The sequence below is a fragment of the Typopeltis vanoorti genome, chromosome 5, assembly GCF_054136105.1.
Source record: "Typopeltis vanoorti isolate ZY-2024b chromosome 5, IOZ_Tvanoo_1.0, whole genome shotgun sequence".
Taxonomy (NCBI): Eukaryota; Metazoa; Arthropoda; class Arachnida; order Uropygi; family Thelyphonidae; genus Typopeltis; species Typopeltis vanoorti.
This window is the reverse complement of record NC_143553.1, coordinates 2,481,496-2,497,282: the sequence shown is the minus strand read 5'-3', so window position 1 is coordinate 2,497,282 and position 15,787 is coordinate 2,481,496. Positions and strand designations below refer to the sequence as shown.

The 15,787-nt window shown below is 36.2% G+C and overlaps 1 protein-coding gene across 2 annotated transcripts in view; it reads right to left on the bottom strand.

The window, feature by feature from the left end:
• Positions 1–15,787, bottom strand: part of LOC150106189 (RRP12-like protein) — a 582,235-nt gene that overhangs the window by 472,401 nt on the left and 94,047 nt on the right. The gene's annotated exons all lie outside the window — the stretch shown is intronic.

The window sequence follows — 15,787 nt, the reverse complement described above, 5'->3', positions numbered from 1 at the left end:
TAAACATATCGAGAAAGTGTAGCCTGTCTTTTTTTTTTCCCACTATAATTAAACAAAATCAGCGCAGGTATTTAGTGCAGATATAATATTGCCTTCTTGCATGATACAAGGTCATGAATCAATAATAAATTTTCTAGAATCCTGGGTAGTCACCCTCAAGTTTGGGTGCATAATCCACGTCACTTTTCCTTCTAATGTCCTCTCATATGTTGCTTCAATTTCCTCCTCAAAATCTTCATTTTCATTATAATATTGAAGATGCCCATCCATTGATGGGCATCTTCAATATTATAATGAAAATGAAAATTGGAAGAAGCTGCCCATCTTCTTCCAATAACCAACAGCTTTCATTTAGCAGCTGCTGGCATATTTGAACAACATAACACTATTACACAATCTATTGCTTTATTTGTCCAAACAATGTTGTGTGTATTTATAACACAGGGAACCATCCAATGTGATATGATAAAATAACTGTATTTTGTCAGTATTGCAGGTGATATCACCACTAAATTTTTGAATCAAGGTTATGTAATTTTTTTCTAACACTCCATGTGGCTGAGATTACTGGATTGCCCAATTAAACAACATTGTATCCCAAATAAATGATGCAAATTCCTGTTATATTCTCATTTCATTCTGTGGTATTCTGTTCTTTCAGACTTGTCCCAATAAAACAGCTGCTCCAACTAACCAGTGGAGCAGTTAACTGGAATCTACTGTATTTACCTTTTTAATCATATTGAAACACCTGGCAATTTCAAATTTTAACACAGAATTTGAAGCTTGCACCAGTCAACATCACTGGGTGCTAATGCAGTAAGACAACACATACTGAATGGTACTATAAATGCACAAAATTATGCCTAATGAGCATGAAATTTTTAGCATAAATGGTGTCAAATATTATGATACAATATGTAGTATAAAACACAGCACAATAAGATATGCATTACAAGATAAACGAGAAATTATAAAAAATATAAAATTATAAAAAAGTATGTGTGAATGAATATACATATGCAAGATAAATGTGAATATACACTCATGAGCAGTTGAATTAGAGATACCTGCCTAGTAGCGTGTTGCACCCCCTTTCGCCTTGATGATGGCGGTGATGTGGCGTGGACTCCACAAGGTACCGAAAACATTGGGGGAACCAAACTGATCTATGACCGCTGCACAGCCTCCCACAATGCACGGAGATTGGTTGGAGCAGGGTCCAGGGCAGGTATATCTCTCTCGACAGCATCCCATATGTGCTCAATAGGAGTGAGGTCAGGGGACCTAGGGGACCAGCCAAGCATCTGCATGTCTGTGGAGAGTTTATCCACCCACTCGGCCACAATTTGGGAGCTGTGGGCCGGTACATTGTCTTGCTGTAAGTACAAGTCTCCTGCAGGGTGCTATAGATGCAGAAATGGGGCACGTGATCTGACAGCAGGTCCCTGTATTGTTTGCTGGTGAGGGACGATGGTAGATGTACCAGGGGACCCATTTCATCCCATGCAAACAGTCTCCATATGAGGATACCACCACCACCGGCCTAAACTGTACCCTGCTGGCACGAGGGATCGCTTCATGTGTTTGGCGACGCACTCGTACCCTGCCATTGGCATGTCCCAACATGTACCTAGACTCATCAGTCCAGGCAACCTTTTTCCATGTGTCGAGGGTCCAATGGCAGTGTTCCTGCGCCCATGTTAATCATTGTGCCTTGTGACGTGCGGTGAGCAGAGGTACCCTAGTTGGGCGGTGGCTTCTGTGCCCCATAGCGAAGAGATGATTCTGAATGGTGTGGCTGCTCACACATCGTTATTGTCCAGCATTGAATTAGCGAGTGATCTGCAGCACTGTGGCCCATCTATCCGCTGTTACCATCCGAGCTAGCCAATGGCATCCCCTGTCATCGACACGTACACCACGGCAGTTTCCCTGGCGGCTGTGGTTTTGCATGATTCCATGTATTCACGGTACACTCTTGACACAGTGGACCGTGAAAATCCCAGTGCCTGCACAACTTCGGAGATGGAGTGCCCCATACGCCTGGCTCCGAATATCTGGCCACGATTGAATTCACTGAGATCTTGAGTCTTCCCCATTCTGTGCTCGACTATGACTCAGATGGTAAGTACAAGGTGTGATGACATCCCCGTCACGTGCCACTATTCCATTCGCCAGGGCGACCACATCACCATTTCGCCAACATTGCAGGTATCTCTAATTCAACTGCTCATGAATGTACACTGGTGTACAAAACCTAAGGACGAAGTACATTTTTACCTGTATATGAAAACATTTTCATAACTGCAGTCAAATGTGGACATAAATTTATTGCCAGCATACTAATAAATTATATTACACAAATAATGTGTTATAAATTTTGTACCAATTAAATTGCAATGCATTTTTGGTAAAAGTTACAAATTTCCTAAGGACGTAATTAAGGAATTAAAGTACACTGCTTACAAAACCATCTGGAGAGACATTTCAGTATGGAATATGTTCACCCTGAACTGGAATGCAGCTCTCACAATGTTGTACCATGCTTAGCACCAAGTGATTCAAGATTTCTTGGGGGAAACTGGCCCACTCCTCCTTCAGAGCAAGGATAAGGCCTTGTTTGTTTTCTGGAGAGGAATTTTGAGCAGCAATGAGTCTTCCTATTACATTCCAAACATGTGCTATGGGATTGAGATCTGGGGAGCATGCTGGCTACTCGACTCGATATTAATACTGAGGATATTAATCCTCAGTCTCTCCACTGCTCGTTTACAATGTGATGTGGCACTGTCATCCATAAAAATTAATTCTTCAGCTACAGCACCATGGAATGATCGAACATGACGTTGAAGAACTTCGTTGCAATATCATTCACCATTATAGTCCCTTTTACCAGAACTTGTAGCTTACTGCATCTATTAAGCATAATGCCTCCCCACAAGACAACCCCAGTGCTGCTGTATCTATTACTTTCCAGAACATTCTCACAATGGTAAGCAGTACCATTTTCATGCTAGAATCATCTAGAATCAAAGGAAAAACTAAAATGACTCATCTGTAAAGAGTACATTAGACCATTGATGTCTTGCCCAATTTTTATGGATACAATACCACTGAAAATGTGCTCTATTATGAGCTGTGGACAAGGGGACACAGACCTTTGGGTGTATAGGCCTACTTGTTGCAGATGTCTTGCCAAGGTTTGTCGAGATATTCATGTGCCTGTGTTTGAATGGGCCAAGATGCAAGCTGACCATGGTATGTAGATTACATTTTGCTGTTATAACCAAAAATCTGTCTTCATATTCCGTGATAGAGAGAGGGGCCACCTCTTAACAAACATCTGGAACACATTCCATGAAATGCTTCCCAGAGCCTTGATACAATGCAACATGTGATACCATTCTTTGGCAATGTCAGTAATTCTTCCCCACGTGAAATCATCTAGATGATGTCTTTGAGACATTACAAGACATTGAAGTCTGCAGCTTTACTCCTTCGTGAAAAGAGCTTCCTTCAAACACAAGTTGCTTAGTACAGCCTTTTGACTTTTATTCTGTTGAGTGCTACCATGTGACCCCTTTGGGTGCAATTCAAAAATTTGAATGTGTACCGACTTTCTACTCGAAATTGTCATACAAACTGCCACAAGCTGATTTGTCTGAATTTGCAATTGTAATCTTCAGAAATAGTGTCTGCCCTTAGATTTTAGACACCAATGTACATATGCAAAATAAAATCTTTTTTTTTTTTTTTAAATATAAATTCCCATCTGCAAAAGATTGTAAACCTATCATACATTAAATGGGCTTTAGTTTGAATAATCCAGAGTCCTCAATTCTAGAAATCAAACATAGGACTTTTTTTTTCTTTCAAATCTCTTAATGCATTTAGTTAAGAATTGCTATAATGCTCTTAACTGGTGATAAAATTCATTATTCACATAGATATTCACAAACATCCATGGACAATACAGATAATCATCTCTAAAAGAACATAAATCCAAAATTTGTAGATTAGTCATCCAATTGTTCACTGATAAAAATCAAAAACTTTTGTATTACAAGTTCACTTATTTCTTTTAATTTATTTATTATTATTAAAAAACCTCAACAAAATGTCAACACCAGCTGTCATACTCACAGGTACAACAGCTGGTTGAACTCACTATTCAACACCAGCTGTCATACCTGTTCTTGAATTCATTTATGCTACTTGCACACAGAACATCCAATGGCAAATCGATTCCAATCACAAACTACTCTATGAGAGAAAAATCTAGCCCTAATTCCCTTCTTGAAAGCATTCATTCTCAACTTCCATGAAAGCACTCACATTCTTTCCTCACCTTCCATAAAATGAAAAATTCCATCTACTGTAATTCTGTATAACATTCACAGAAGTATGTAAGTCTCAATCATATCACATATCTTCTCCTGTTTGCTATTGTATGTAGCCTACAAATTCTTGATCTGTCTTCATAATCAATATTCAACAATCCTGATATCATATTTGACACTCTCCTTTGCACTCTCTCAACTGTATCAGAATCACAATGGAAACCAGGAGACCAGACCTGATAGCAATAGTCCAAGTGAAGTCTTATCAAGGCCTTGAACCCACCCTGGACGTAAATGTCAAGGTTCGTTTCAGCATGCATGTACTCTCTATATGTATTTAGCTGTATTTAGAATTTTTGTTATATGACCCTTGAACTTCAACTTCCTGTCTACTAAAACTCCAAGATCACTAGCCTCATCAGTTTCTTCAAACATAATCCCACCAATATAATATGACATTGGATATCTAATCACATCAAAGTGCATAACCTTATATTTATTAACATTGAACTGACAGCCATTTTCACATGTCCACAATTCGAGCCCATTGAAATCATTCTGCAAGTACTGCACATCAGCAGCACTTCTGATTACTCTACCTATCTTTGCATCATCAGCAAATAGTTGTATGTCACATGTCAAATCCTTCCAAACATCATTAATGTACAGACTGAATAACAAAGTACCAAGGACCGATCCTTGGGCCACACCACTGTTCACCTTCAATCTTGCAGATTCATATCCCCAATATATGACTTTTTGATATCTGTCTAATCCCATATTCTCAAATTTATGTAACTGTCTTCTATGCTATATTCTGTCTAAAGCATTAAGTCCAAATGTATTAAGGTGTATCCATTCCCCTTGTATAACTCAGTGTTAACATTATTATAAAATGTGAGCAAGATGCTAAACATGACCTTCCTTTAGTAAACCCATGCTGTTCATTGCATTAAAATAAGAGGTTACACTCACAAGAAACAAGCCAGTTTTATAAAACAAGAAATTTTGTAGAACAGTACACAAGTGGTAGAGCAGGGGGGAATGCTCAGAAATTTCAAACATATATATATATATATATATATAAATAATCAAAAACCTTCTCTCAACAGTGGTTATACATGGTAAGAAGGAACCAATAATTTTTGAATGCCAATGGAATGTGTCCATTTTGCTGCATCATAAATTTGAGAATAAGGAGCTCCTGCAGAACAAACGGTGTGAGCCACTGCTAACTGGTTTTTGAACCATGTTGCTATGGTGGTGTAAAAATATTTAGTGGCTTTTAAGGTGAAAAAAATTTTAGGAAACAAGTAGAACTCTTTTAACCTTAACTAACTTCTAGAAATGAATGATATAATCACGTAATCACAAGAAAGATATTTATTTAACCAAATATTTCGGTCTGGAAATAGCAGACCATCGTCGGTGGTATTACAAGAACGGTTTAAAAAATATACAAGCTAGAATACTAACAATAGATCGTTGAAATTAGAACATGCCGCGTGATGTTATATCACTAAGTATGAAACGAAATATTTTGAAGTAGAAACATGATTGAATTTGCTATTAAAAAAAAAAAAAAAAAAAAAAAAAAAAAAAAAAAAATTAATGAGTAATCTTGATTAGGCTTTCCCAGATTTTTGATATAGATATGCAGTCATTACGATTCAGGTTGGGATGATGGAGCAAGGCCTCCACGCTTTCCTTGAACAAACGTTCGAACCTATAACGGGATCTATGTAAGAGGCGCGTTTTGGACCAAAGGATGCTGTGGTCAGTTTCAATCCCGTGTTGAGCCAAACCAGACTTTTCAGGTTTATTGTGAAGAATGGATGATTGATGTTCTTGGATTCTTTTTTCAAGAGAACGTCCAGTCTGTCCAAAGTAAGAGAGATCACAGTTGCAAGGAATTTGATAAACTCCAGGAAGAGATAAAGTTGAGCGTTTGTCTTTAGGAGAAGGAAAATGAGAAGACAATTTGTTAATAGGAGAATACGTAGCTATTAAATCATATTTCTTCAAAATTCTTGCGATAGGTTCTGAAATACCGGAGATATAAGGAATAGGTACTCGACGTATTGAATCTTTGTTGTTTTGTGGAGGATTATAAGATGTAAGAAGACGTTGAATACTTTTTTCAGAAAAGCCATTGAGTTTCATGTGTTGCTGGATAGTAGAAAGTTCTTTCTGTAGATAATCAAAAGTAGAACAATTAGTTTTGGCTCTTTTGATGAGACATTTTATAATTCAGTCTTATGTCGCAAGTATCCTTAAAACAACAAATTCTTATCCTTCACGGGGAAAATGCTACCAAAATAACTGGTAAATTAGGAAAACTTTCAGTTATACAAGGTAGGTTACGAGCAAAGATTAATTTCTTAAAAAAGTGCCGCGATAACAAGATTATTCCCAATTTCGCTAAGATTAAAGAAACAATAAAATCTCCTGGAGCTCATAATATTTACCGGAACACAAGTTTATCTCTAATCCGTAATCAACTTAAAGCTGCTAAACGTGATCTTGCTATTCACAGTCATCAGACTTCTGATTTACGCACCTATATATCCACAAATTTGGATCCACATCTTTCTCACATAGTTCTAAATGTAGCTAAACGTTCTACTCAACGTGCTTATAATAAACTAAGTCAACATCTTAACCGTAAATATGAGGCTCTTTCGTCTAAACAATCCATCATCATCATCATCATCATCAAATTCCTGCCATGTACCCTCAAGGGGTGTACAGGATATGACAGTACTACATGAAAAAATTACATCATTACTAACTTCCTATCTACAATTTTCCTCCAAATCAGTCTGTTACTTGTCAAGACTCCAACATTATCAGATCTTATATTTCTATCGTCTAAGGCACTTTGTACCGTATCAATCCACCTATATCTTGGTCTTCCTCTGGGTCGTTTTCCTGCCAACCTGGCAGAGAACACTTGTTTTGCTAATCTTTCCTCTCCCATTCTATTTAAGTGACCATACCATCTGAGATTAGCTCTGCTAACGCATTCCTGGATGCTGACAATGTCAAGTTCTTTCCTAATATCCTCATTTTTAATATGATATTGCCATTGATGCCATCTGTTCACGCCTCTAATCTTTCTCAGGACTCTCATATCTGCGGTCTCTAGTCTTTGGTCAAGTGTTTTACTTCTGACCCAGCTCTCAGATCCATAAGTTAAAATTGGTTTGAACACAGTCTTGTATACAGCTAATTTAGTGTTCCATATGAATTTATTCAATTGACTTCCCACGATACCAGCTTTGCTGATTCTGTTGTCTATTTCTATATTTAGTTTACCATCTTCAGTAAAAATTGTGCCTAAGTAGCTGAAATGTTTTACTTGTTCCACAGGTTCTCCATTCACAACACAGTTGACATTTTCAATGATTCTGCCTATTTTCATTGTCTTTGTCTTTTTATTGCTGACCTTCATACCATATCTATTACAACAGCTATTCAATTTAGTCAGAGAATCTTGCAGACTTGTAGCGGATTTATTTAGAAGTATAACATCATCCGCATAAAGCAAAGAGCTGACATTAACATCTCCAATTTTGATATCAGGTTTAATACCACATTCCTTCATAATGTGATCCATATAGATAATGAATAACAGAGAGGATAATGTACATCCTTGTCTCACACCAGATTTAACATTAAACCATCTTCCTGTACTTCCTTCAATTCTAACTGCTGACTCACAACTCAACTAAACAATCCAAGCCATTCATAACTCCAGATAATTGGATTGTAAATATATCCGGACGTCCTTTGACTAAAAGCGAAACCCTCATCCTTTCAAAAGGACATGATTTTTCTATTGTTCCAAATAAAATACCATATCTAGATTTCCTAGTTAACATTGAAAGGAATCTTAATCATCTAACCAGCGATAAAGCTAATGCTCTTCGCCTAGAAGTCGCTTCTTCTCTACTTAAGGCTAAACTTCCTCCTTCTAACATATCTCCTTCTGAAATGAAATCTTTACAGTCCTTGAGAAAAAATAATCACCTCATTATCACTAAAGCTGACAAGGGAAAAGCAACAGTAGTTATGGACTCAGTAAATTACAGAAGAAAACTTTCTCTTTTGCTTCGAGATCGCTCCACATATCAAGAAATTGATTATAATCCAACCAACAGACAACTAAAGAAATTAAATTCTCTCCTTGATGAAGTCATCAGTTTGGATAAAGACACAATTGAAAGACTTAAAACTCATTTTGCAAGACCTCCTAGATTTTATGGCCTTCCAAAAATCCATAAGATTGACTATCCTCTTCGTCCAATAGTAGATTGCATTGATTCTCCTACTTACCGTATAGCTAAATATCTAGCCAAATTACTGAAATCTTACATTGGCAACTCGAGTTCTTTTTTAAAAAACTCCTCAGATTTCTTAGAAAAATTAAAAGATGTCTCATTACAACCTACAGATCTTATGGTTAGTTTTGATATAGAATCTTTATACACCAATGTACCTCTTAAGGAAACTTTAAAACTACTTGCTGACATCTTTCCTCAAGATATTATAAAACTATTCGATTTCGTTATACATTCTGGTTATTTCATATGTCAAAACAAATTTTATAGCCAAGTAGAAGGAACAGCCATGGGAAGTCCTCTTTCTCCAGCTTTAGCCAACTTTTATTTAGAACATTTAGAAAAAGTCCTCTTCACATCTAGTTTCCCTCTACCATCTTTTTGGGTAAGATATATAGATGACATATTTGCTATTTGGCCTCACAGTAAAAACACTTTATCTTCCTTTTTAAACAGTATTAATTCCTTACATCATCGCATAAAGTTTACTATGGAATTAGAAGAAAACAACCAGTTATCTTTTTTAGACGTTCTCCTCATCCGATCATCTTCAAATATTCTTACAACTACAGTATACAGGAAACCAACATTCACAGGTCGTTATATTCTGAAAGAATCAGCCCATCATCCATGTCAAAAAACAGGAATTATAAAATGTCTCATCAAAAGAGCCAAAACTAATTGTTCTACTTTTGATTATCTACAGAAAGAACTTTCTACTATCCAGCAACACATGAAACTCAATGGCTTTTCTGAAAAAAGTATTCAACGTCTTCTTACATCTTATAATCCTCCACAAAACAACAAAGATTCAATACGTCGAGTACCTATTCCTTATATCTCCGGTATTTCAGAACCTATCGCAAGAATTTTGAAGAAATATGATTTAATAGCTACGTATTCTCCTATTAACAAATTGTCTTCTCATTTTCCTTCTCCTAAAGACAAACGCTCAACTTTATCTCTTCCTGGAGTTTATCAAATTCCTTGCAACTGTGATCTCTCTTACTTTGGACAGACTGGACGTTCTCTTGAAAAAAGAATCCAAGAACATCAATCATCCATTCTTCACAATAAACCTGAAAAGTCTGGTTTGGCTCAACACGGGATTGAAACTGACCACAGCATCCTTTGGTCCAAAACGCGCCTCTTACATAGATCCCGTTATAGGTTCGAACGTTTGTTCAAGGAAAGCGTGGAGGCCTTGCTCCATCATCCCAACCTGAATCGTAATGACTGCATATCTATATCAAAAATCTGGGAAAGCCTAATCAAGATTACTCATTAATTTTTTTTTTTTTTTAATAGCAAATTCAATCATGTTTCTACTTCAAAATATTTCGTTTCATACTTAGTGATATAACATCACGCGGCATGTTCTAATTTCAACGATCTATTGTTAGTATTCTAGCTTGTATATTTTTTAAACTGTTCTTGTAATACCACCGACGATGGTCTGCTATTTCCAGACCGAAATATTTGGTTAAATAAATATCTTTCTTGTGATTACGTGATTATATCATTCAGTCTTATGTCGCAAGTATCCTTAAAACAACAACTTCTAGAAATGTACAGGCTGCCTGTCACCCTTAGTTATCAAAGGCAGGTGAGTTCAGCAATGATCTTGAGACTCTGGACAAGAGTACAGAAGACAACTACTGCCATTCATATCCCCAATCGGTATATTGTTTAATCCTTTACATAAGGTAAGCAAATGAAGTTTGCATGTGAAGTATCTTCATGACTAGGTTACTTGTATATAGAAACTGCTACCTTCACATCAAGTGCCCCAGTATTCCATGATGCAAAACATACTTCCTTTTGGATGTGTATAATGTACATGCTCTTTGCACCACTTCGGTTCTGAATGTTATTGTGCAGATTCATCTTCCAGTCGATGCCTGGACCTCTGATTTGACATGTGGGCTGACAAATGGCAGTTTTTACATATTATTCTTCACAGCACCATATGGTCACGTTAGGTGAGTCATCCACTACAGATAGCACTTGCAGTTGACTCCCTGCACTTCCATCTCAATATGGTATCACTGCTTGTTGACCTAGGATGGCTAAATTTGTCAACGACTTGCCGAACAGATAGGCTTGCAACATGGCATCCTATCGTAATGCTTCTTTCAAACTCCATCAGTTCTCTTCTAGCAGCTAATTCACCAAAATACAGTTGCACTGACTTGGGAGCATCATATTCCTCCAATTTATTCCAGCTACAAACATGTGACTCATTACATGACACACTGCACCCTGTCCATGTGGGTATTCATTGACATTTTTCCAAGCATTGTATATCTCCTCTGACTGTTACTCAAACTTCTGAAGACCATATTTCTCCAATTCTCCTTTATCTTTTCAACTGCCTCATAATCTCCTCTGAACTCCACATATAAGTATAAGCAGTTAATGTGTGGCCTTATCAAAACCTTCTTTGGCCGAAGAATAACTTCCTTATTCCTACAAGTTGATATTCTCTTCAACACTATAGTTATCTGAAGTGATGACTTAATCCCCTTAACAAAGTGGCCTATAAGCAAACTCTATCATCACATCCAGAACTATAAGCTTCAATGACCACTTGTGGCAAATTTCCATTAATATAATGCTCATCCTGCAATATCTTTCATTTGAAACACATAATCCTACACTTGGCAATAATCAATCAACATTGTCATTTGTCCACATAACCAGTCTCTTCTATTTATAAATTTAGAAATGGTGCAGATGATCACTGCCATAATACTGTGCCTGTAGTGCTGTCCTCAGTCCAAAAGTGTTAACCATGAACCACTCTCCAGCCAATCAGTAGTTGGTTCAAACCTCACCGGCACAGAACATCTTTAGGTAGGAGATGAATTTATCACATGGTACAAGACCTCAAAACCATTTAATGGAGGTCCAAAATGTCTTTAAAAAAGTCCTGTGTTTGGGTTCTCTAGGTCTACAGGCTAAATAAACAAAGATGACAAGAAATATACACAGTACTGTTAAAAACTAAGAGTAAGAACTATAGTATTTAATTGAAGCAAAATGAGCCAAGCTGACATGCATTATCTGTTTTCCTGCATTGTTCAGAGGCAATAAGTTTAAGTCAGGTCCCTTCCATACTATTATTCTTTTTCTCTCTCTCTCTCTCATAACAATCTTGATCTCTTACATCAGTGCATATGGCCAAGCTCTCATGCAGCAACCCTCTAACACCTACTTTCCCTAACTACCTCTATTCACACTTTCACTGAACAATTTCTCCAAGCATCCAACACCAAATCCATATAAATGTAATCCAACCTGCAATTAAAAATACTTTCTATTATCAAAAACATTCCATACATTCAGCAAACTGCACATTTCTCCACAATCTGAGCATTGAATATTTAACAATTACAACTTTCCTTTTTATCAGTCACATCATATCACAGGGTCACGTGTTACTTCTTTTTGCTCTGCTCTTTTTTTTGCCTCATTCAACAACTCTTTTATAGCTTATGACTGCCATATTATTTCCATTCAAGTTGTTTGCTCCAACTAATACAACCATACTGTCCACTTATTTTTTCCTACTAGCTTATAGCTTTAGTCACATCATACTTCTTAATTTTACTCAATAACAATTTACTCAATGTCAGCTTCTTTTAATATGATATAGAGCATTCCTATTATTTAAAGCATTTCGTTTGTTCTAAAATTTTAATTTCGATCATGATTTTATTCTGATGAAGGAAAGCCATTCAAAACCATGATTTTCATTTTATATGTTGATATCTGCATTCCAAATTTTATTTAAATTAAGGGGATATTAATCCCACATTGCTTTAAAACCGAATAAGAAACTCAGATTGGAATCAGAGAGTTTCATGCCGAATATAGTAAACTATAAAAGTATCGGCGATTACTAGCGTGAGCTAATGCAAGTAATCCTAGTACGTAGTACAATCTCGGGCAACTCGCAGCAAAGGTGATGAAGTTCTGATCGCTATTCTTGGTATTTTCCATAATGTAAAAACACATTTCCTAGGAAATGTATGCTGTTATTACATTATGGTGAGAGGTCACTTCCCAGACCGGTTTCAGCCTTTTTTGAGGCTTCATCAGTGAGTAGCTAGACCAAATAGATACCAAAGGGTATAGCAAAAAGAACTTATATACTCTGCTATACGAGTTGTCAAACAGGTGCAACCATTAAGTTACTTAAATATAAACAGCCAATAGGCTTCATTTCGGCGATATAAACATTATTTAAATTAAGGGAATAGTAATCCCACATTGTTTTAAAACCGAATAAGAAAGAAACTCAAAGATTGGAATCAGAGATTTTCATGCCGAATATAGTAAACTATAAAAGTATCGGTGATTACTAGCATGAGCTAATGCAAGAAATCCTAGTAGGTAGTACAATCTCGGTATAGCAGAGTATATAAGTTCTTTTTGCTATAACCTTTGGTATCTATTTGGTCTAGCTACTCACTGATGAAGCCTCAAAAAAGGCTGAAACCGGTGTGGGTAGTGACCTCCCACCATAATGTAATAACAGCATACATTTCCTAGGAAATGTGTTTTTACATTATGGAAAATACCATGAATAGCGATCAGAACTTCACCACCTTTGCTGCGAGTTGCCCGAGATTGTACTACGTACTAGGATTACTTGCATTAGCTCACGCTAGTAATTGCAGATACTTTTATAGTTTACTATATTTGGCATGAAACTCTAATTCCAATCTTTGAGTTTCTTATTCGATTTTAAAACAACGTGGGATTAATATCCCCTTAATTTAAATAATGTTTATATTGCCGAAATGAAGCCTATTGGCTCTTTATATTTAAGTATGCATTCCAAATGTTTCTGCAATTATATGTAAGGAAAATATTAATCTCTGGAGATCATCTTTGCTTCTTGTATTAATTATTTGGTAATATGCAAATAACAGGGTGTTAAGTATAGTTCCAACATCTAGTTTAAATGCCAGTTTTACATTATTCTTGCATTTCTTTGCCAGCATAGTTGATTGAGTGGTAAGTGATCTGCTCTCCATCCAACAGGCTGCAGTTTCTAATTCTGCTTGGCCATGAATGTTTGTAAATGCCCTTAAGTGGAAGATGAATTTGATTCCCTGCTGTGAGACCACATCCCACTTAGTGGAGGCCTGAAGTAGCTTGAAAGAACTCCATGTTTGGTCTCTAGAGCAGAGATTCCAGATTGTGCAAAAATAAATAAATAAAAATACATAAAAAATTATATAAAATTAATAAAAATGAAAAAAAAAAATCATTAGGTCACCCACCATAGAAATAGGTTTACCAAAAATCTTTTGTTGGTAGTCACCACATGAAAGTCAGTCATTTTTTATTTCTGCACTGGTTTCCATAAATTAAGGAACCAAGAGAAAAATCACATTAACTCAAAACTGTATGATGAATTTGTATGCAATTTGGTGAAAAGGCAATATGATATAAAATGTGAAAGAAACACCCACAAAAATTTTAAATAAATATTTGTCAGTAACAAAACTGCACATGAAGACAGAGGTCAAAAACAAGATTTTCAAATTCTAAGGATTTCTGATGGACTTCTCCGTTTATTGATTTCCAATCTAACTGTTTTTTTTTTCATTGCTGCCAGCCACAAAATGTTATTTGCAAATCTATAGTACATTTTGTACCTTGTGAGTAAGGATTCTTTTTTTTTTTCAATTTTTATCAATTTCATGTACTTTTTTGTAATTTTAATTTATTTTTTAAATAATCCAGAAACAATGCTCTAGAGACATGAAACTTTTTCAAGTTACTTCATGTCTCCAATAAGTGGAAAGTGGTCTCACACCAAGCAATGAAACTTATCTAAGGGAGAAAGATTTGGTAATCTGCACACATCAAGTTTAAATGCAAGTTCTACATTTTTTTTTTTTGCATTTCTTTGTAGATATTGCTGATAGCAGGTGATTTGGTATGTAACGTCTTAAATATGACCACAAACTGTGGTCAGATTTAAGAAATGACTTTCAAAGGTCTTCTGGTAATCTACAAATGCCATGCCTGCTTCCAAGTTGAATTTACAATGCTTTTCCTTTAGGATTACGTAAAAGTTGGGACAATACATGATCATCATTCTTGGAAGCTTTTTGGTTCTTCACAAAATTTACTTTTATATATGATTTGAAGTTTGGACTTAATATTTGAGTATATAACTTATAACCATATCGAAGTTTTTTCACTTGGCTATGCTACTAATTATATAGTGGGTTTTATCCTTTATCCAAGTGTAAGCAAACAAAGTTTGTGCCTGAAGTACTTTCAGGACTGGGACAACTCATGGTATAAGTTCGAATCACTTGCCTTAGTATCTCTCATAATACAAAGCACATCTCCTTGCATATGACTTCTCCATTACTTCCACCTTAATATCACCACCTCTGGGTCTGACTCCCACTGATAAGACCTCAATAAAGATTGAAACTTGTCTGGGTAATGGCCCTTAATGCATAGATTATGCATGCGCAAGGAGATGTGCTTTGCATTATGGGAGATACTAAGGCAAGATAAGAACTTATAACACCTTTACCAAGAGTTGCCCCATTCCTGAAAGTACTTCAGGCACAGACTTTGTTTGCATACACTTGGATAAACGATAAAACCAACTATATAATTAGTAGCATAGCCAAGTGAAAAAACTTCCATAAACTTACCTCTAATCCAGAGAATTTTAATAATAGGGTGTGACACCCTTTAGCAACTCATATAGGTAAATATGACTTATGACTTCTCCATTACTTCCACCTTAATATCACCACCTCTGGGTCTGGCTACCACTGATGAGATCTCAATAAAGGTCGAAATCGGTCTGGGTAGTGGCTCTTCCCATAATGCATGGCCACAAGGAGATGTGCTTTGCATTATGGAAGATACTAAGGAAAGTGATGAGAACTTATCACACCTTTACAAGTTGCCCCAGTCCTGAAAGTACTTCAGGCGCAAACTTTGTTTGCTTACACATGGATAAAGGATAAAACCCACTATAATAATTAGTAACTTATAATCAGTATTTAGGAGACTTATTGCTTTTTTGGTTTTTCCAGTTACAGTTATTATTAA